A 22207-nucleotide genomic window follows, 5' to 3' on the forward strand; every position below is an offset into this window, starting at 1 on the left:
TTTTCAGGTATATCTTTGACATTACTACCCAAACTGTAACTTAAGAGGACAAAAAAGGAAGATTTCTGAAATACTGCTCTGTTTCTGTTTTCAAGCTACAAAGCTGGATCTCTTATCTAGTGTTTTGTACCATTTTGGTGTTCGTCATATCTCCTGTATTGTACTGGAGCTATATTCTTTCTGGCACTATGAAACTATGTTCTTGCTTATTGTTTGTGTAGGTCAAGGAATACGCATTCTGGCTTCTGTTCTTTAGTAATGCCTAGACAGGGCAAGAATTTGTTTTACTTTTTTTTGGAAAGATATGGAAGAACTTTTATACATTTTTGAATACAGCTTCCTGTTCACTGTAATTTTTGAGCTTTTTGTTAGCTTCATTTTCTCTAAGTGGTAAGAACAAGTTGAACTTTCTAGCTATTATGATGACAGACCACAGAAAGAGCTCAGCTACATAATCTTTTTTTGCAGTTTTCAAGTGGGTTTTTTGGTGAAGGACTTGTGGAAAAAGATGCATTGGAACATGAAAACAGATACTTAAAAAGATTAGGTGAAAATGCAGAGGAAGGCTTTATGGAGAGGAGGCAAATTATCACTAACAGCTTTGACAAAAGCTACTAGAACAATATCAGAAGTCCTTACTGTTCCAAGTCAGAGCTTAAATCTGAATGCAATTTATGCTTTTAGAAATGCTTTGTCTAACAGTTGGTACTAAGGTACTAGCGTATTGATTTTCAATCGAAACTTAATATTTCTAGGTAGATAATAGCTTTGTATCTCTTTGGAGCTTGGAAAATCTAAGTTCCTTGACATGCACAAAAAGCATTGCATGCTGTATTCTCATCCAGAAGCCATTCCTAAGTAGATGATACGTATACAAGTATCTTTCTGATACAAACACATCAATCATCATTCAGTTTGGTAAAGTTCTCATTTTCCTTATGTTTCTTTTCCGTGGCTGATGTTTTACATGACATGCTCCTCCTATAGTGTCGTCCGCAATGAATTCCTATATAGAGTAATTATTACAAAAAAAAGCTTTTCTCTGAGTGGAGGTTAATTTCTAATGAGCCTTTTTTTGCCATTTCTATGCACGTCCATTGCCTGGTGCTGAACTGATGGGTCCTTCTGATTAGCAAAGACTGAAAGTGGCTTTTTCAAGAGCTAGTCATGATGGCTTAGGCATTATTGAGTTCAGCAGCAGTCTTTCTCCATCACACCTTTCTCTCTTGCCTCATACTGTGATCGAGGCTGAAGAAGTGAATTTAGATCTGCAAAGATCTATAAATTTTCATGTATGGAAATTCAAGCAAATTACTTAATAATCTTTTATAGCCCACTGTGAATGGGAAAAGTGGGATAAAATTGAAAAAAAAAAGCTTCTGCCTGTCTTCATTAAGTTATGAGCCAAAATAATCAAATCACATTTTTGTAACACCTGATGCAATATTGTCTGCCTGTTCTCATAAAATGAAAAAATCGGGTGGAAGTGCCACGGCTTTCCCAGCTGACTCAGTGGCTCAATTCAAGTACCAATAGATACAAATAATGACACTTCCAACGTCATTGCTGAAATATGAAAGAGGAGCATACTGTGAAGGTTCCCAGAGTTGTCTGTGGAAGATGGCGTATTTTGTCACCGGGAGTGAATCCTGCTGTGGCATCTCCCTCCGTGCGCTGTGCCTGCAGCAGGTGGGGAGGTGCTGAGCACGGAGTTGCCTGAGCAGTGTGAGCTGCCACCCAGGAGCAAGACAGGACCTCCCCCAGGACGTCGCTGACCTCCAGGCCCGGGTATTGCCTGGCCACATTCAAACTGCCAGTACTTGTGTGGTTTGTTGAAAGGGTTTCTTTAATCCATGTCAACAAGTTCTCTTTCTGGAGGATAAAAGAGAGAAAAATACTCCGTTTATAGGCCTATATCTCTCTTATTTGTGGGCTACAGGCCTACAGAGCTCTTTCACTTTTAGACCTCTCTGAATCTGTGTTTGGTTTTACTGGTGTGGTTTTTTCTCTCTCATTGACTCTCTCAAGTCATGTAGAGTACAGCAGAGCAAGAATCCTTCATCCCATTTCCTATATTCTCTCCATAAGCATCCAGTGCTTACCATTGTCCAGGTCAATGTACCAAGCTAGAAGGACCCCTCCTCTCACCCTGTGTCTATGTGTGCTGTATTCTTCAGCAATCAGTTTAAAAATTGTGATGGTCCTATGCTAACTATATAAGCAAGAGAGATTTATATTCTGTTTCAAACTTGCAAGGATTAACATTTAATTTTCAGCTTTCTGGGCTGTTCTTGGCTATTTCATCTTTTTTCCATGGATAACAGCACCATTCTAGTTTTGTTTTAAGTCAAACAGCACAGTCCTATGCCCCATAGTTTTTCTGTAGTCCCCCTGCATTTCACACTTGGAAAATGCATCTCTGGTTCCCTAATGTCCATAGTCTGTCTTTTTATTTTAGCAACTGTCTTGGTTTGACAGGCTTTCCCATAATACATAGGTTACTAAAGGTAAAGTTAAAACTTACAAGGTGAAATACTCACAAATGATGGAATAGTAATATACAGAGTTACTGGTGAAAGGGAAGGAAGGTGTTAACAGCTACTGCAGTTTACCTCTAACCAAGTGTTGCCCTGTTGAGGATGAAAGTAATGTCTGTTGATTTCTTTAACCTTTTTTGCTTCCTACATTGCACAGCAGTTGTAAGCTTCAGTTGAAAGAAATGAATGTAAAACTATTAACAAGTGCAGAGTTTGGTGTAACACAAATGGATCTTGGAAAATAACATATAGAAAGTTATAGAAAGACTATGGTATAGCATAGTTAGGGTATTTCACTGAATATGATAGGAATTAGTACTCAAGCCTTTACTTTAAAAAACCAGATTGCTAACTGAGGGACTTTAATGAGAAATTGGCATTCTTTAACTGCTTGTCATTTCAGAAAACCATTCAGAACCTTGAGGTTGTTTTTTTCTGTGTTCTAGTTTATTTTCGACCCCAGCTAATAAATGATAAAGCGAACATGTAAACTTTCATATTGTGTTGGAAAAATGACAGAATATATTGTGTTATCCTGAGGATGTACTCAATAATGTATTACTCCAAGAACTTCCTCCTTGAGAGAAATGTGTTGCTTGAAAACCAGTTCTCAGAATTACTAAAACTTATGACCATGCAAATATGTATTCAGCAAGGGAGTGAATGAAGACTAAAATTTAGGCATGACAAACTGAGTCCTTTTGGGTATGTGACTCTGTAAGATTAGTTTGAATTATTTTTCCTCACAGACTCTCAGGAGTAGTTGACAAGGGGGTACAAATAATAGAAATGTTCTTTATAGATGGAGAATATTCCGACACTCTGTCCAAGTCAGCAGCAGCAGAAGGATTAAACTGGAATGTCTTAACATGTGCACTTACTTTATAAGAGGGAGAAGGGATGAGCCTGGAAGGACAGTCATCATCTCTCTTCTCAGCATAGTGAAATCATAGAATCTTAGAATCTTAGTCTGGGTTGGGTTGGAAAGGACCTCAAAGATCATCTAGTTCCAACCCCCCTGCCAGGGGCAGGGACACCCTCTACTAGACCAGGTTGCCCAAAGCCCCATCCAACCTGGCCTTGAACACTTCCAGGGATGGGGCATCCACAACTTCTCTGGGCAACTTGTTGTAGTGCCTCACCACCCTCACAGTGAAGAACTTCTTCCTAATACCTACTCTAAATCGACCCTCCTTCAGCTTAAGGCCATTACCCCTTGTCCTGTCACTACATGCCCTTGTAAACAGTCCCTCTCCAGCATTTTTGTAGACCCTTTTGAGGTACTGGAAGGCTGCTATAAGATCTCCCTGGAGCCTCCTTTTCTCCAGGCTGAACAACCCCAACTCTCTCAGCCTGTCCTCATAGGAGAGGTGCTCCAGCCCTCTGATCAGCTTTGTGGCCCTCCTCTGGACTCGCTCCAACAGGTCTATGTCCTCCTTATGCTGAGGGTCCCCCAGAGCTGGATGCAGTACTCCAGGTGGGGTCTCACAAGAGCAGAGTAGACGGGCAGATTCACCTCCCTCGACCTGCTGGTCACGCTGCTTTTGATGCAGCCCAAGATATGGTTGGCTTTCTGGGCTGCAAGCGCGCATTGCCGGCTCATGTTGAACTTTTCCTCAACCAACACCCCCAAGTCCTTCTCCTCAGGGCTGCTTTCAATCCATTCTCTGCCCAGCCTGTAGTTGTGCTTGGGATTGCGCTGACCCATGTGCAGGACCTTGCACTTGGCCTTGTTGAACTTCATGCGGTTCACACGGGCCCACCTCTCCAGCCTGTCAAGGTCCCTCTGGATGGCATCCCTTCCCATCAGCGTGTTGACCACACCACACAGCTTGGTGTTGTTGGCAAACTTGCTGAATGTGCAGTCAATCCTGCTGTCCATGTCACCGACAAAGATGTTGAACAGTGCTGGTCCCAATACCAGTCCCTGAGGAACGTCACTCATGGTTGTGACGTTAAACTTCTGGATATGAGGTGCCATGAGAAAGTTGTGTCTCTTTATATAGACATGCAGTGTGTGGAAAGAAGTAGAATTACACAACTTAATGAAGCCTTATGAGAAATTACATTTCTAATCTTGTAAATGGTCATCATATCACTGAAGGCAGATCAGACTTTGTGTTGCAGTACATCAGAGCACAAGAGAAACAGAGTAGCACACACATGTTGACTAAGCTGCCTACAAAGTAGTATAGCTTTGGAGCCTGAGTGCTTGGGTCTTTTATGTCGCCCATGGAATTAGCATTGCACCTTATATTTCTGAAAAATTCCTTACCTCACATTCACATACTTAAACCATTGTCCATTTGGCTATTAACACAACTTAAAAAACCTTTATGTAATAGGGATGAACTACAGTTACAAAAGGAAATACAGGCATATGAGTGAGCTGGAAATCTGTTAGTTAATGTAGCCAACTTCTGAAGTCAGTACTCCATATTATATGATGTGTTTGGGTTGCGCTAGATCTTGGAAGCATTTGAAAAATTGCAAGTAGTGCCAGTGTATTGTAGTTCCTACCTTGGATCCACTGATCCAAACATGTAGTGGATATTACACCCAAACTGCTAAGAAAGGAAATGGAGATTTGGAGATAGTTCGACAGTATCTGCAGCTATGCAGATCAGAGAAGATTTGGGAAGAAGAAATCAAAGCAGAAGCTGAGTAAAGATTTTTGAATCATTCTGGAAGGGCGTGCCAAAATTTGCTGGATGAGGACAAGTGTAAGGAGGGATCAGAAGAGATATTATAAAGGGAAGAATGAAATGTGTTAGAGAAAGCAGGAGTTTGGAGTATTTCAGCATGTATCTGAGCAGGCATCACTGTAATTTACTGCAGGAGAGAGCTCTAGGATCAAGTTTTTGTGATATTAATGACTTTAAAAGTAGCTAAATGTGCACCTAAGCTTATTTTTAAAGGCGGTCTCTCATAGCTTGTATATCAGGTAATCAGGAAAATTAAAACCACACAAGCTCACTCTGCTGTTAAGGTTTAATTTTGGTAGGATTTTATTAATATGTCTTATCTTTATGCAAGAAAGTGACTAACTGGAAACCCACATGTTTATGAATTGCAGGAAACATCTGGGAAAAGCTGATTATAAGAGAATGTTATGAAAGTATGCATAACAAATTCTAACAGAACTGGTAATTGAAAAATTGAGAGTTGAGCAAACAACTGAACCGTATCTTTATTCAATTCTAGATACTGCCTCTGGATCTGCATTGAAAAAGACTCCACCTTGTTAGAGGTTGGTGACTTCTTTTTTCAGTTCTTACATCCAGTTTTAAAATAATTATTTATTACCATGTTTAAGTAATGAAGTGAAAGATACGAGCTTCTTATTAGCAAATGATTAGTCCCAGTGCAACAGAAAAAGTGGTAAAAACACGGTTAATTCAGAAATTTATGCTGAACTAATGCACAGAAGCAGTGTTGTGCATTTGACCTCATCAACGTGATTAGTTTTTAAATGTTAGATATATTGAAATATAACATTTTAGCATTAGGTGTACTGGCAAGGTTTTTTGATTCAAATACTTCTCTGATATTTGATACGTATATCCATCAGTTCCTATCTGAAGGTTGGAATAGTCTGTATTTCTGAGATAGTATCTGCCATGAAAGCCGCACCAAATGAGCTTTCTGTATACATAATACCGAGGCATAGGATCTGATCTGTATTTTCCTTGACTATTCAGAGCTGACCTTCTGGGTTCTACAATGTATATATGTTTCAAACATGTAAGGTGGTACCCAGTGATCAGGTCAGAGCAGGCTAAAGCCCTGGCTCTGTATATACATACTGTTGGGCAACTGGAAGCCATAGCTCAGTGATGATATGCGCTGTATGAATGTGGACTAACCGTGAGGTACCTATGAAGTCATGTTGCACCGCAATAAGCAACATTACATGCCTCTGATGGAGCTAGTCTGGTAGAATGGACAATTGAAATAGCAGTGGCAGCTCAGCTGTGTATAGTGATTTCTAATCTGTCTAGCTGCATATAGGAATATGCTTAGATTTCATTAGGGTATGTAGGCATTATTTTTTCCCCCTGAGGATCACTTAAAGGTTGCATTAAGTTCTTGTATATTCCTAAGACTATCATTCAAGTAAGAACGTAAACAAGAGCCATTTTAATACAATTTTGGAAACAGTTTTCAGGATATGGTTTGGAATGCTTGAAGTGAAATCCACTATTCCGTTGTAGAACAGGACCAGAGGAAGGTCACAGCTCCTAATGGCAGAACACGGTTCCTTGGCTTAAAGTTATTTAGCACTGACATGTTTAACTTCTGTGTCTTTTACCTTCTATTACTTCTTTAATTTTCTGCTGCTGGACAAGGAATGCAGCAGCTCAGAGTAGTGCAATAATGAATCCTGTAGGTACCTACCTCTAGCCAAAGTCCTTCTGGGAGTCTGAACCTTGGTGGCTTCGACTGATATATCAACAAACTGTTTTGTTGAGTATTTGTGTAGTACGGAACCCAAGGGATCTGTGCAATATACACAACAGTAATTCGTCTTATGCATTGTGGGGTTTTTTGTGAAATACCTCCTTGCATTTCTGTTTTACATACAGCTTCAGTTAATTTTAATTTAATGAACAAAGGAATGTAGATCAGACTTAATTTTGTAGTCATTGTTAGCTAACCTGTCTGAAAAAAATAGCCCCACATATCTCTTTTTACTGTTTAATTTATTTTTATAGAGTCAAATATTTGTCTGACTGTTTTGTCTTTTTTCAAATTACAATGACATGACTTTTTGTATACTGTATTGTTCAGTGCTAGTGAAGTGGCATATGTTGTAGGCATATTTTCAGTATAAATGTTTTCTACCCTTAGAAATACTGTTTTTCAGATAATGTCTTCGGAATGAATGTCTTTGATTTATCCCATAATCTCTGGAGACAGCTAACTCTTCCGTTCAGCTGATTCTATTTATGTTCTAGAAAGCTGATTTCTACACTAACAAAGACATAAGCGCAGCTTATTAATAGTTATTTGTGATTCCAGTTGCCTGATCAGAGTTCCTGGAAGTTGGTGGGTGTCTTTCCATTTGGATGACAAGTATGGGATAAAACTCACACCTTACTGCATATGGGATACTATTGCACTGTGTTTAGCGTCATACCAGACTGTAATAGTTCTGGTCCTTACACAAACTGTTCTTAGGCTCATACTTTCATGTACAGGTATAAGTGGGGTTTCTTATCAGCCAGATCTGACAGAGCTAGTAGCTGGCCTTGTGTGGCAATGCAGGAGGAGACCGTTCTCAAACCTGTAGCAATGCACACTGCTGCAAGCAGACTTTCATAGTGGTTCTGTCCTCTACACTTATAAATACACCTTATTATATCTGTTTTACCTTGGGCAGGTGTTCATGAGACAGATCTTTCATTCTTGAAACCAGTTTTGTATCTGAGATGAGGTCCATCAAATCGCTTTCATGCACCTTGTTTGAGAAAGATTTTATCCACCTTTGTTGCACCATTCCTCATGCTCAATTTTCCATGTACATGTCATCATACTTTCCTTACCAATAACTCCATAATTGGCATGGCACATGCTGTTATTCTCTTATTAGAGAACAACCATTCCCCTGCTTATTGTTCTGTACGAATGAGCTCGTGATCCCAGGAGCAGCTGGATATACCTGATGCTTTTTGTCTTCATTCAAAATGGCCACAGTCTCTTGCTGTTTCTAATTTATAACTGCCATCAGTAAAGATGAATATTACTTTTATTCTTTGGCTGAAAAAAAAGACAAAATGAAGGACTAAGGTCCTTAAGGAGGAGTGGGAGGTGGAAGTGCAGGAGTCTGCAGTTCCCTGCAGTGGCAGGTAGCATTGCTTGTTCTCCTGCTGGGATAGGGCACCTGCCTGCGAGTCCATCAGGTAGCTGTGGGTCTCAGCAGCTGCAGCAAGCCTGCAGGTCAGATATAATGTCTTATATGCAATTCCCCGTCCAGTACTTTTCCCCAGGGGAGAAAGCAGCTGGGAGTAAGCCGCCCGTCTCCTGCACGGCTCTCTCCTGAGCTCCTGGAACACAAAGAGGGAGCAGGCCACATGCTAAGCGTATAGCTCTGATCACCATCTTTTGACAGTGCCTGTCATGTAAAATGACAGGCGGGGGGAGGGCAGCGCAGCTGTAATGCGACATTGCAGCCTCCCTTTTACTCTCTGACCTTACGGGATTAGACAGCCTCGTGTAGGATCTGCCAGTTGTTCATGTCTGGTTCAGGACTGGGAGAGATGCTGAGCCATGCTGAGCTGCAGCAGAGGAGTGCTCTCTGGTAGGACTCGGCACTTAGAAGGACACAGTTTGGCTGCAGGCAAGCGGCATGAACTGACTGTTGTGTGCCTCTCCCACGGTCTGATTCAAAGGCATGATTCTGTGATGTGACCAGACATGGTGACTGTCATCTATTTGAAGAGAGATTTGAGAGGCAAGTATGTTATCCGGTGGGTATTCAGCAGGAGTAATGGTGTTGTGTTAATTATTGCATAAATTGTAGTAGCTCATCTAACAAAGCTCTTTGAAGTGTGCTATAAGCTAATTAAATATCCGGACATTCAAAAGTAATGCTTTCCATATATTGCTGTATTTCTATGATGCAATGCAGTCTCTTCCCATTAAAATTAAGCATTGCAATTCCCCAAAGTATAAACAAGTTAGATATGTGTTTGGATGCAACTGTTGCTTCAGACTAAATACTTCTCAACAATCTTGCAGAATTCAATTTGAATATGTTCGAATGAGCAGAAGCAGTTCAAATCAACATTTTCCTGGAAAGGCCTTCATAGGATATATTCTGTTTATTATACATTAATTTCTATAACTATGCAGCTGCCTTTTGTATCGGAGGCATTACTTTCAAATTACTGAAGTATTTTAAGAGTGATGCTCTTGGTAAAAGCATAAACAAAGTACAAAGGCCAGTCTGTTTTCCACATAGTAGACTGTTGTTGGAGAGTTTGTGCCAGCCAGTACAGAGAGTGCAATCGTGTCTTATTCCTCTCAAGAGAGATGAATTACTCAACTGCCTTAGCTCCTGCTGCTCCACATTCTTATCCTTGAGCTGTATTGTTGGAGTGGTCTGCTCCTCTTCATGGAGCAGCCAGTGTAACTGGCAGAAATGTAAATGTATAGCATTGTCTTCATTGAAAGGTCTTCACCTGTGAGCTATTTTGCATATGCACCAACTTTCCCAACAGTGTAATTAATTTTGCTTTTGAGATTTTTTTATTTAAAGAAAACCAACAGATTCTTTTTCAAACAGTAGCACTATACACAGCAGTATCTATTAAAACTGTTACAAATTTGCAGAGACTGCTTTATTGATTGATACACTGATACATTGCAACAGCCCAGGTAATTTATCTTGCCATTTTTCTGTTCAGAAAATTTTGTTCAAGGTTGTAATTTCCTCTAGTCGTTGACACAGTAGGTACTGTGAAAAGAGAAGGTATGTCCAGCTAAGATCACCTGATTCAAGTGTATTTCTGTCTTCAACTCATTTTAGTGTGAAGTAGGTAGCACTGCGTGCTTTCAGCAATTAATCTTTCTTTTTAAAGTTTGCCTTTGCAGCTACGTTCATGCTTCAGTGTGGTTACCGCTGCAGTTTCTTAACATGCCTCAGTACTGTTACACCCACCTTGGGGTTAAAATGTGACTGGCATGCTACTGAAAGGCACCCCCCGAGTGCTGCTGCCACTGGCGATAAAACCCTGTGACTTTGGTAGGAACAGTATTGAAGCATATATGTAGCTATTGCACAGCGTTGAACAGGATCGTTATCAAATCAGCAGCAAATACTGAGGGTCAAGCACAGACATTTCCTAATGGGGAGTGTGCAAAGAAGTCTTTGCTAGACTGGGTCACAAAAGCTGGTAGCCTTGGAGGAAACACGGTAACTGGAGTGACAGAGACTGTGTGTACAAGTCACCAAAATAACCCATAGCCCTTTATTTGCGACGGGAAATTAAGCTCGTGTTTTGCTCTAAAGAGCTACTTGTTGCATAATCAACATGTTTTATTGCAGATTAGGAGTGGGATCCCTGCAGATGCTCAGGACGCTTCCCTTGTTCACCTGTCAGCACTCCGCACTCCCTAGGCAGGGCCAGTGGGAGGAACGTTATCCAGATGTTTACCAGCTGCTGGTATTGATGCTGGGGTCGAGTCATGGATACCACCTCTTTTTTTTTGAGGAAGGAAGGGTCTGTGTCAGGCACTTACATCTCAGGGGTGCTGAAAGCTATTTGAATCAAGGCAAGATATTAAGGCATTTATTTTTATGTGTTGCTGGCTTTCACAAGTAAATAAGAAGAGATTCATATGGCTGAAAACAGAGTGTACCAAATGACCTTGCAGGACTCTTGACATCTTGGATATGTGACTGTTTACCTTGCATCAAGAACAGTGTATGTTTTTCATTAAAAAGAGACTAACTCTGCAAAAAACTGCTTATTGGAGCTTCCAAGAATTATGCAAAGCAGTAATTATTCATAGATTTTAAGACACAGAAGCAATCCCTAGACAATGCGAACCACAGAACCTTTCCCCGATACAGACATTCATTTGAACTGTATGGGTTGGGTTTTTTTTAATGATGTCTCAGATACTCCAGTTGTTGATATTTGCAATTTTAAAAATGCTCATTAACTATAAAGGGACTCTAGATGAAGAGATCAGAGATTAATGTTTACACTACAGGCTTCTTCGACGGTAGACTGGATGAATCCTACCCTGTGTTAAAATATATTTAAAAATAAAATAAATTAAACATTAAAACATTATGGATAGTATGAAATCTATTATTGTCTGTTGGTAATTGTGGAATGTGCTATTTCATCTTAGCTTTCTTTTGGATAAACCATATAGGCTGAAGTTCTTTAGGTCTTGCCTGAGGTAAGTTTCACAAATGTGACAATATAAGTCTCTAGAAATTTTTTGTAGTCTTAAACATCCTTTTGAGGTGTTGATTCAAGGATTAAATGCAGAATACTAGTAATGACTTCACTAACGTCATGTACTGGTCCTAATTATACCAAATACAAAAGCATAACTTACATATTAATTCAAAGGATAATTACATATTAGTGTATAATTCTCCTACTTATCTTTTCATGGATGGCTAAAACTTCACAACGGAAGTGCATATTCAGCTGGTTTCCTGGTCCTTGCTGACTTCGCTTCAGAGCTTTTTGGGATTTTATAAATAAGATTTCATGCTAATTCTTTAAAATAATACCATTCTAAAATTGAAAAAAGGATGACAGAAGCATATTTCTTTGTAACTGAGAGCTGGAAAAAATTTGATCCAGATATGAATTATAAATGATACACTAATGCCTACCTGATTTTGCAGATGGGGTATAACAAATTGCTGAGTTACCTGTGCTCTGCTAATCCTGAATCATGGTAATTTAAACAGCAGTGTTGCTAACTATTCCTTCTCTCTTTTCTGTCGTTTGCATACATCTACATGTCTGTACACACATATATTCATGCATATACATGAGGAAGCTACATTTTAATTGTATTGGTCTCTTGTGGTTGATACCCATTTTAGTTACTCTGGTGGATACAATAGGTTCAGTGATTTTATTTTCTTCTGTCAAGAATAAGCTTCAAATATTCTCGATAATCTCCTGTAAAGTATTTGACTAACATGCAGTGTATGTTGGCTACTGTTCTAACCTTTGAAAGTCTCTCAAAAACTTATTAGCATCTCCCTTTAAGTGCAGAGCATTGCAAATGCCAAAACAACATTAAGATTTCAGTGATTACTTCTGCAAATTAGATTAGGAATCACTGTGCTGCAGCTGCAGTAACATAGAAAAATCTAATATTAGTTCGAATAATGGTGTTATGAGTTCAGCTTCTGGATGCCCATCAGGTGTGGAGAGGAGAGAGGCCATCTGCTGTCTACTCTGCACTGTTCTCCTGGTGAGAAGAACTGTGTTGGCAGCTGATGGGAAAGCAGTGAGGCTGTTTTGGCAGAAGCCAGGTTGGCGGTTTGTTCTCCCAGGAGATCAGCTATGGGGTAGTTAATAGATCAGAAAGGTGGCTTCCACAGCTTTACGTGAGACTTGTGTTAGCTGGATCATCTGATGTTCTTGATAGACTTGAGTCTGCCACCACCAGCGACTCACTGCAGAGCATTTCTGGAGAGCTGGACGCTTTTTTCATCTGAACAGTGGCAAAGGAAATCTGCTTGGCCAAAGAAATGTTGTTAGAAGTGGTCTTTTCTCTGGCTGTTAGAAGTAGGGTGGGGGTGTCTGTGGCCTGCAGGGACTGCTTGTTTTTACTAGAGATAACTTTATTTTGAAACTTAAATTTATTTCTAGAGCTCTGTTAAAAATAGATATTCAAAGTATGAAATTGTGCAAGATGATGTATGTATACTGCTGTGGGATACAAACTGATCTAGATAGTACAACTGTTTCCTATCTCTATTTTTCTGTTGGGATTTTTTGTTTCATTCTCCTCCTTTCCATGATACCCCATTTTTCTTAGCTCATTTTTCTCTCTCTCACAGTTTCCTTCCTTCTGGAGTAATTTCTTCCACTGAAATCCAGTGCTCATTAACCTGACATTAGAAGCAGGATTTTAGGCAGGATCTTTCTTGTCTCTCCCGCCAGCAGTTATTCTCTTCTCTTGGGCTTGCCTAAAGAAGGCAAAGCAGACCGAAGGTATAAGCTCTTTCACCACATCTGCACCTTACAGTTCTTATGAGTTCCTTCCTACCAGCCTGTCCATTACCCTAGCAAAAAACCTGCCTAATGTAGTGAGTAATTTTCCTGTGTAAAAAATCACGGGTGTGAAGCACTGATGGTGACAAGCCCGGAAGCTACACCATCTCTTTACCAGGTCAGCACAGGGAAAAGAGAAAATGGCAGCGGATGCCAGCACATAGCTTTATGGCCACAGACCAGATTGTGTCTTGAAAATGTTCCTCCTTCTGTGTCATGACAGAGCTTGAAGATGAAAATATTATTCTAAATTAAAATATTCTTCTAATTTAAAATATTCTTCTATAGCCACAGCATGTGTTGGAGTTAAGGAATTTAATCTTAAATTAAAAAGGAATAGAAAACTGGAACAATGGTGTATGTTTCGGTTTATGGTGGTTAAGGAGCTTCAGCTTTATTCGTCTTTCAAATAAATTTTGAAGTTCAAACTCAGGTGAAAGGTGTGGCTTATAATTGAAGTCCACCTCTTGCTTAGGCTGTTGAACTTTGCTCTTTTTTGTGGCTTATGTACGTTCCGGGTGTGTATGTGCGTGTGTGCTTTTTTGTGCCTGTGGCACTACTTGACAAAATTCCTTTTATCAGTTTTTGTAGTGAAATTCAGCTGAGCAGTATTGAACCAACTGGTCGTGTTCTTGTGTGGAGAAGTCCTTGAAGAGCAGTATGTATGGTAGTGAGATCTCAGGGCTATTGTTAAAAAAATTCAAGTACTAAAGTAACACATAGACTTAGGTGCTTTAGTAGGCCACGTGTGAGTTATTAAAGAATACATTACTGAGCTGCATTAGCTTGCTGTCAGTTACTTCCCTCCTGATAACTAATTCTCACAAAAATTGTTTTGAGGATCATATTTAAGGTGTGGGAAGCCACCAGTGTATTTCTGAGCTCTCTTCCACTTGTTTTATAGAACAATGAAAAGCCATACTTTTCAAAGTGAGTGATGTTTGTGCAGGCTGGGAACACGTCTGTGTAAATTCAGTGTCGGTTCTGTGAGCAGCATCTTTATCACAACCTCTGTTTTGACAGGAGGCTTTCATTTAGCTTTGTATATTCATTTCATTAGAGGCATTTGCATGTAATAATAGCCAAACTGCATCTGGGAAATTGTGACAGGAGCAATCACACTGTGGATGACTTTACAAGTAAAACAAGCAGCTGGTTGCCAGCGACACTGCTCAACTCTGAACACCGCCTCTCAGAGCGGGGCTCGGAAGGGAAACGTGGACATTCCCCACGAGGAGCGCAGGTACCAGAAGGGCATCAGAGCGTTTTTTAGAGGTTTTCCCTGACTGGAAGCCAAGTGAAGCAAACAAGGAGACTTGTTTGTCTGAAGTGCTCAAACTAGTTCTTCCTCAGGGGTAAGACTAAGAAAGGAATAAACACTCATGTGAGTTTTAAGAAGAAAATATTTAAGCAACTCTGGATCTTATGGAGCAGGATTTCAGAGGCTTGTGATTCAGGTCAAAGCCAGCCCACCCTTGGGGATGGCATGGAAGAGACAGCAGTAGGGTGGAGAGACAGGAATCCTGTTTGACCTTTTCTTTCAACACAGAGTAAAACTAATGCTTGTTTATATTCATGATAAAATTTAAGAAAGAAGTAAAACCCATGAAGAGACTCATTACAAGTAGCTAGTAGCACGGCTCTTGCAGCTGGCTTGTCAACCACTCCAGCTCTTTGCTCTGCCTGGTGTAGGCAGAGTCCTGGGGCTGTGTTCAGATGTAGCTATGGTAGAAACCACCATCAGTTCGTTCACATCTGTTCACATCAGCCTCAGAGATGCGCAGGGAGCAGAAGTATCTCATCACCCATTTGAATTGGTTTCTATTTTGATGAGGGCCCACAGTTAAAAAAAAAGAAATTAATACAATTTAAAGACTTTTTGGATTTTATTTTGTGCTTTATAAATAGTTACATACACATATACACATTATATATAAAAACTATAGTGTGTAAGGTATATATAAAATTCAAAATACACATTTAAAAATATAATTTTAATGTATATTTAACTATATTGTGCCAGGCATTTATGTTACGTACCTCAATAAATTTAATAAGCTGCTGAAATTTTCATAGAGCATGTGTTGCCAGCACCACTAATGTAAAGAAGCTTTAATGTGGTGTAACATTTTACTGTTTCCTAAGGAAACAAGGTTTGTGCAATCACTTTCTGCCTGTCAGTCCTCTGCATCAGGTTTTGAACTGCTGATCTAGCTCCGGCACCATGGGAAGAAAGTCTTCTGTGAGTCTTTAAGATAATTAAGTTCTTACAAGTTTCATGATGGCCATGGCTCAGTAAAGAGGCAAAACCCAAATCACTGCCCTACTGAGTGGAAAGCTGTTATATATTCTCCTTGGCAGCAATCAACATGTACATACCTCCAGGCTAAGCACAGCAGGTGCTGTCTCCTGCCCACAAGAGATGTCAGAAAGTACATGTGGTGGGAGAGGAGCTGAAATTGTTTTGGTTAAGGGGTGGGAGAGAAGTAGGACTCAAATCTGTAGGAAATCGGGTTTCATTACATCTGTCGGTCACAGAACAACTCATTACATTATTTTTTTTTTCTTTTCACCATTCATATTTCAGTTTTCAAGTAATGTAATTACTGAATTCACCAAATGCGCAGTTTTAGAGATAAGATGCCTCTGAGATGAGAATGAGTGGGAAACTGAGAGTCTTTGCACATTATGCTTAATGCAGCTAAAGCTATTTGCTTCATACTTTATCTTTAGAATTATTAGCTATGAGCCATTTTTTGGTTTTGTTCTCTGACACTAGTCTGACTTGCAGCCTCAGAAATCTTTTTTACTGGTCTTTGAAGAGATTTGCATTAGTGTGCACTAAAATATGAGAAGCATGTAACTCCAGAAGACCATTTAAAAAAAATCTCAGTAGGGAGTCACAGTGAATTTAAATACCTACTTATTGGTATTACTCTGAGAGCTAGTAATTTATGTTCTCATTTTTGTTAATATCAATATATTCACTTACCATATTGTGACCAAAGGATTTGAGTACTATAAATAATTTCTAAAAACAAAGCATAAAATTAGTTCAGAAGTCTTGCTTTTATAAAATCTCGAATGGCCTTGGACATCAAACTAACCTGAGCAAATAAAAGTGGCAAACAAAAATCAAATGTGCCTTCTGCAGGCTGAGTGAACAAAACAGCCTGTCAGAGTAAAGTTTGCTAAATTTGGCTTCTTACAGGCAGGCAGAGACGCAGGTTCCCAATGTTGGGGAGCCACGACTGCCACTGGCCTGCTCTTGTCCTCCTTCAGCCTCCCTGGTGTGTGTGGTAAGATGTGGAACGCAGAGAAACTGGTATTGCACCTAAACCAGAATCAGCTTTAATAAAGAAGTAGAGCAAAGACGAAGACCTAGGAGCAAAAGCAAAGGTAAATGATTTGGCAGCATAAAGGCAGTCAAATTTGAGCATTGTCAAGTGGAAGGAAAGATAGAATGGGAAGATTAATTTGAATAATAGTGTGCATTGCTTTCTTTTAGCAGCAATCATTGCAGAGAGCTAGAGATCATGTTAAACAACTCAGGAAAAATATTTGTTCAATGTACAATAAAAAATAAACATTTGACTCATATTAAGATTGGAACAGGTTAGACAGTGCCTTCGTGCTTGAATGTGTTTAGTTCTTCAAAAATATGATTAGGTAGACATTTTAGAGAAATGTTTTGACACACAGGCTAATTATTTTACAAAGTAATTAGTTGATTAGGGTAGTTCATTTTGCAGATGAAATACTTCTAAGGAAGGTATAGCTGGAGAACTACAATATGGTCAACAGAAGTTGACCATATGTGTATAAAGTTCCACTTATTCTTTCAAATAATACTAAAAAAGAAATGACATAGTAATAGAATTATTAAAAAAAAGTAATTTAAAATTAATAAAAGGAAACATATTTTACTTAGTAAATTATTTATTGAAGTCATCACTGCAGTATATTATAACTAAAGAAGTTTGAATTCCAAAGAACAGTCAATGATTATTTCCTCAGAGAGGGTAAGAGAGATACATTTCTTTGTGTTTAAGGGCATAAGTTTAGAAAAGGTTGAGGACAAAGGTGTTCATTAAGGAAATTCAAACATTTTTCTCTTTATTATTCATATTCAAAACCTGCCTGGATGCTATGCTGTGCAACATGCTCTTAGTGATCCTGCTGTAGCAGGGCGTTGGACTAGATGATCCCTTCCAACCCCTACCAATCTATGAATCTGTGAATCTGTGAAAGGGGCAGAAGAAAAGGCAGTAAAGAGGAGTTATACAGGCCTCATCTCAAATCAGGACATAGCTGGAGCGTGGCATATGATGTCAGCATAGTCATGAAATATGGAAAATCCTACATGTGATCTAATTGCTGGAACGCTTGTCTTTCATAACATCTGTTCCATCCTCAGTTCTTGCTATCCTACTCTGTTAATTTATAGCTCGTACTGTACAAGCCAGCTTACGCAATGCCATGGCATGTTAGAGATGTCTGATACATTTGTGCCACCAGTGCAGATACAGGAAGGACCGTTATGTTGCAGCCCCATCAGGTACTGCTCTCTCCCAGCAGGCTGGGCAAAGCTCTGCTGCTGCTGCTTCCAGAGCTGAGTATCTCTGTACAATCCTGCACCGCATGGCATGTAGGTAAACTTTATAATCTAGATTGTCACCCTATTTTTCTTTGTAAAGCATTTGCCTCAAGTTTGGGAGCGATGTAGAAATGCATATAATTAATGAAAGGTTCTTCAGTGGTGTTGTGCGGATTTTTTGCTTTTTATTTCATTTGGTTTCTGAAACCTCTAGGATTAACCTTCAGCCTGAATGAATTAGGCAATCCATTTACGTTCCACCAGCAATGCACTGTCTTTTCAGTAATTCAAATATAATTTGTTTTAATACAGTTAATGATATTTGCAATCGTATTTTCTGATGCTGAGTTATATTTCATAGAGTTGAAACATCGTGCAACATGTAAACAATAAAATGGCCTTGACATGTTTTCCTAATGTTTGACTCCTGAATATGATGTCCTTTTGTTCTGGTTGTTTTGCATGCTCCATGTAGGCAGAAGGAGGTGGTACGGTTTGAGATTAAAGGTTGTAAGTATGTAATGTTGAAACCCATAGACATTACTTTAGGAACACTAATAATCTAAGCATAAAGGTAGTTGTGAAGGCTAGTTAAAAATGTGTGTTCTATAAATGGGCAGTGAATAGAGAGATGGGAAATGGGTGTCTCTCTGAATGTTCCGTTCACTGCAGTAGAACCTAGTGGTTGCTGACTGCTCAGGGAGAGGAGAAGAGAGGTAAGAACCCACACTGAGAATTTGGTAGGTTACCTTAGAAAAGTGTCTGGAATGCAGACAGAGCATTTGAAATGTGATTTTATGTGAAATTCCTCATCTTAGGTTTCACTCCTCATTGTAAAGAATTCATTTAGAAGGAGAAATCTCTGTCTAACATAGGGCAAGTGACAGACAAGAGGTGTAGGCAGAGGTTTTATTATCAGGTACTGGTGATAATTTCATTGGACTCTATACTTAAAATGAAATACTTAAAATATGTATACAAAGAATAATATATCTGAAATAAGAGCAAAAATTAAAAAGCATTATTCAGATGTAGAATAAAAAGAGAACAAATGATTGATGTTGTTCTCAAAAACTGCTGAAGATCAATTTATTTGGGTTCTTCAGAAATCATTCTGCTGCAGCTAAATCCAATTTAAATTATATTACAGAAATTCAAAGCCTCTTCCTTGACCATTACTGTTTTCATGGCTGGTGGAAAAAGAAGATACATACTTTCAAAAAGCCTTGTCTACATTTCAACCCGAATACCATGATTGTTTTTTTATAAATTTTCAGCGTGCTGAAGAAAGTCTTTGGTCAAAAGAGAAGAAATTTCCCTAGGGGACTCTGAAGAGGTGCACTGCTTCTTTTAAGCAGATGGGTAGATAGCTTTTGGGAGTCTTGACAAGCTGTGACAAGCTCACGGCCTTAGAGGCAGCCTGTCCGTGTCAGGTAAGATAAAAGGGACTGGAGATGGATGGAGGCAGAATCCATTCCAGAAAGATCACAGAGGCTTGCCAGTTTCTATGTCCATAACTACTGTGATCAGCTCCTATCTACTCCAAAGGCAAACATCGCCAAGATACTTAATAAGATGCATTCCTGTGTTTCTTCCTTTTCTTCTACAAATTGCAAGTGAACACCCAGATACCTAGCCCAAGCCTTTGTCTCTGGAGGCATTTGTGCAACTGCTTATTCAAGAATATCAGTAAAGAAGAAAATGCATTTCAAAATCAGATGTGGAAGACCTGGTTCAGGGTTTGGGTTCAGGTCGGAAACTTGAATCCTAGCCTTACATACCAGATACAGATTTTGTGACTATCTAGCTATTTGTTATGTATTGGTTTTAAGTGCACTTGGGTCCTCAGTGGATTTTGTTTTTCCAAATTAGTTCCTATAAAAGTTCTTTGTTTTACCTGGTAGTCTCAGAAAAAAGGAGCCCCTTGGAGGCTGTATGATAATGGTGTAATATTGAGGCAAAGTTCTGGCAGGATTTCATGGATTACTTTTATAATGCCTCTACTTGATTTTCCCATTATAGGCTTAACAAAGCCAAGATTATCTTAACCTAAGTATGTCAGTCCTGTTCAAATGCAGTTGGGTTTTTTCATGATGAAAATTAACATTTTTAAGTGCTTTGCTGGATCAGGTCCCAGATGATTGTTACCTCTTTCAAATGAGTGTTTTAAAGCTTCCTTGATCATCATAATAATGGAATTATACCAATAATTATTAATGAATAGTATTACTCTGTAAATTCCCCTGTGAATCTAACCGCATACAGGAATTAGAGCCTCAGTTCCAGTATTTCATAAATGTGCCTTAGCAATCTTAATGCAATTTATTTACTTTCTTGCCTACTAATAATGCATTTATTACTATTTCTGGTAAAGAGACATCCTTTGTGATTTGGAGGTGGACTGTTTTGATCACATGGGGTTAGATAACAACTTCTAAAACAACCCCTGTGGAGAAAAACAAGACAGTCTGAGTTGTTTTTTTAGAATTACCCTTTGAAAAGGTAAAATCTTTTCAAATCTAGAAAGAAAAGCATCAGACTGAGAAGTTAGGGACCTAAGGACCTTGCATCCAGATCTTTGTTTCAGTAAAAATGAGAATCTGAGAATAAGAATGACTTTGGTAAGTGACAAACCCAAGGCCTGGTCATTTTGACAAGCTTTTCTTACTTTTCTGTGAGCGTTTTTACAGCTCTTAGAGGTGAATGTTGAAGAAAAATTGCAGCACAAACCCCCTTGATCCTTCCTGGTGACTTATGCATCCCTGAGTCTTTCATCTCCGTTGTGACGAATGTGCTGGGGAAGAGCCTCAGCAGAGATACTGCAGGCGTCCATTGCTGCCAGCGGTGAATTTGAATGCTGAAGCAGGCCAGGCCAGGTTTCATTCTGCTTGTGTACAGCTGCACATATATATATATTTAAAATGAAATGCTACTTGGTAGTCTTTTTTAAAATTTTATTTTGATAAACCCAATATGAGGAGAATTGCAGTGAAACTTACGCACATCAGCACCCAGGATATCTCAGCTGTTGGAGCGAGTCCAGAGGAGGGCCACGAAGCTGATCAGAGGGCTGGAACACCTCTCCTATGAGGACAGGCTGAGAGAGTTGGGGTTGTTCAGCCTGGAGAAGAGAAGGCTCCCGGGAGATCTAATTGCGGCTTACCAGTACCTGAAGGGGCCTACAGGAAAGATGGTGAGGGACTATTTATCAGGGAGTGTAGTGACAGGACAAGGGGTAATGGGTTTAAGCTGAAGGAGGGTCGATTTAGATTCGATGTTACAAAGAAATTCTTTACTGTGAGAGTGGTGAGGCACTGGAAGAGGTTGCCCAGAGAGGTTGTGGATGCCCCCTCCCTGGAAGTGTTCAAGGCCAGGTTGGATGAGGCTTTGGGCAATGTGGTCTAGTGGAGGGTGTCCCTGCCCATGGCAGGGGGGTTGGAACTAGATGGTCTTTGAGGTCCCTTCCAACCCAAGCCATTCTATGATTCTATGATTCTATGATCTGTTTTCCTCATCCAGTTGATTGACATGGAACTGAAGCCCTTTCTCATAGCAGCAGCAGCTTCTGAGAAAGCCCAAGGCTTGGGTGCCTGCTGCGGCTGTGCTTGCCGCAGGTCTGATCACAAACCCTACCCCTTAGCTCCCTGTACCGGCACTGCTCCCAGCTCAGGGTTGATTGGTGTCCCAGAGGAGAGGCTTGGTGCCATGCGTGAAGGGAAACCAGGAAGGGCATGGGGAACGTGACTGGAGTTACATGTGAAGTAAGTGGCATGTGTTGTAGCACGATGCAAATACCGAAGTGACCAGCAAATAGGGAAGCACGAAAGTCAGAGATGCTACAAGATTTATTTTCCTTTTTTTTTTTTTTTTTTTTTTTTTTTTTGCAAAAGAATGGTAGGAGACTGAATTTTTTAAAGGAAAATCCAGGAAAGTGACCTGGTTTGACTGAAGGGCAAAGGCTACCACAGAGCAATGTTCCAACTATTTGTACTGCTGTATGTCCAGAGAGGTTTTTAAAGTGTTCTTTTAAAATTAACAGTGTAGGTACTTTCCAGACACCTTGTAGCACTGCAAAGAGAGTCACAGAAGCCACATATTTCCTCCAGTTCGTCTCTAGTGGTTTTGGTCTCTGGTCCTCCTCCTGTTGTGACAAATAAAATCTTGTTCTGTGCCATCTTTCTGACAAGTCCAAGACTGCAGAGCATTTGATGCTGTTTATTGGTTTCCTCTAATACCAGTTTCATGCTTCTTTTCTTGGATGAGACTACATATCGAACTAAACAAGCCATCAAGCGTACTTATGTCTTGAG

At 39.7% G+C, this 22207-nt stretch overlaps 1 protein-coding gene across 3 annotated transcripts in view; it reads left to right on the forward strand.

Annotated features, from left to right (window-relative positions):
• CNTN1 (contactin 1) overlaps positions 1 to 22207 on the forward strand; it is a 263603-nt gene that overhangs the window by 74132 nt on the left and 167264 nt on the right. For all 3 annotated transcript variants that reach the window (XM_054811869.1, XM_054811813.1, XM_054811784.1), the window contains exon 3: positions 5742 to 5787. The gene's annotated coding sequence lies outside the window, so the exon portion shown is untranslated. The remainder of the gene's footprint in view (positions 1 to 5741; positions 5788 to 22207) is intronic.

This window comes from Grus americana, chromosome 1 (assembly GCF_028858705.1).
Source record: "Grus americana isolate bGruAme1 chromosome 1, bGruAme1.mat, whole genome shotgun sequence".
Taxonomy (NCBI): domain Eukaryota; kingdom Metazoa; phylum Chordata; class Aves; order Gruiformes; family Gruidae; genus Grus; species Grus americana.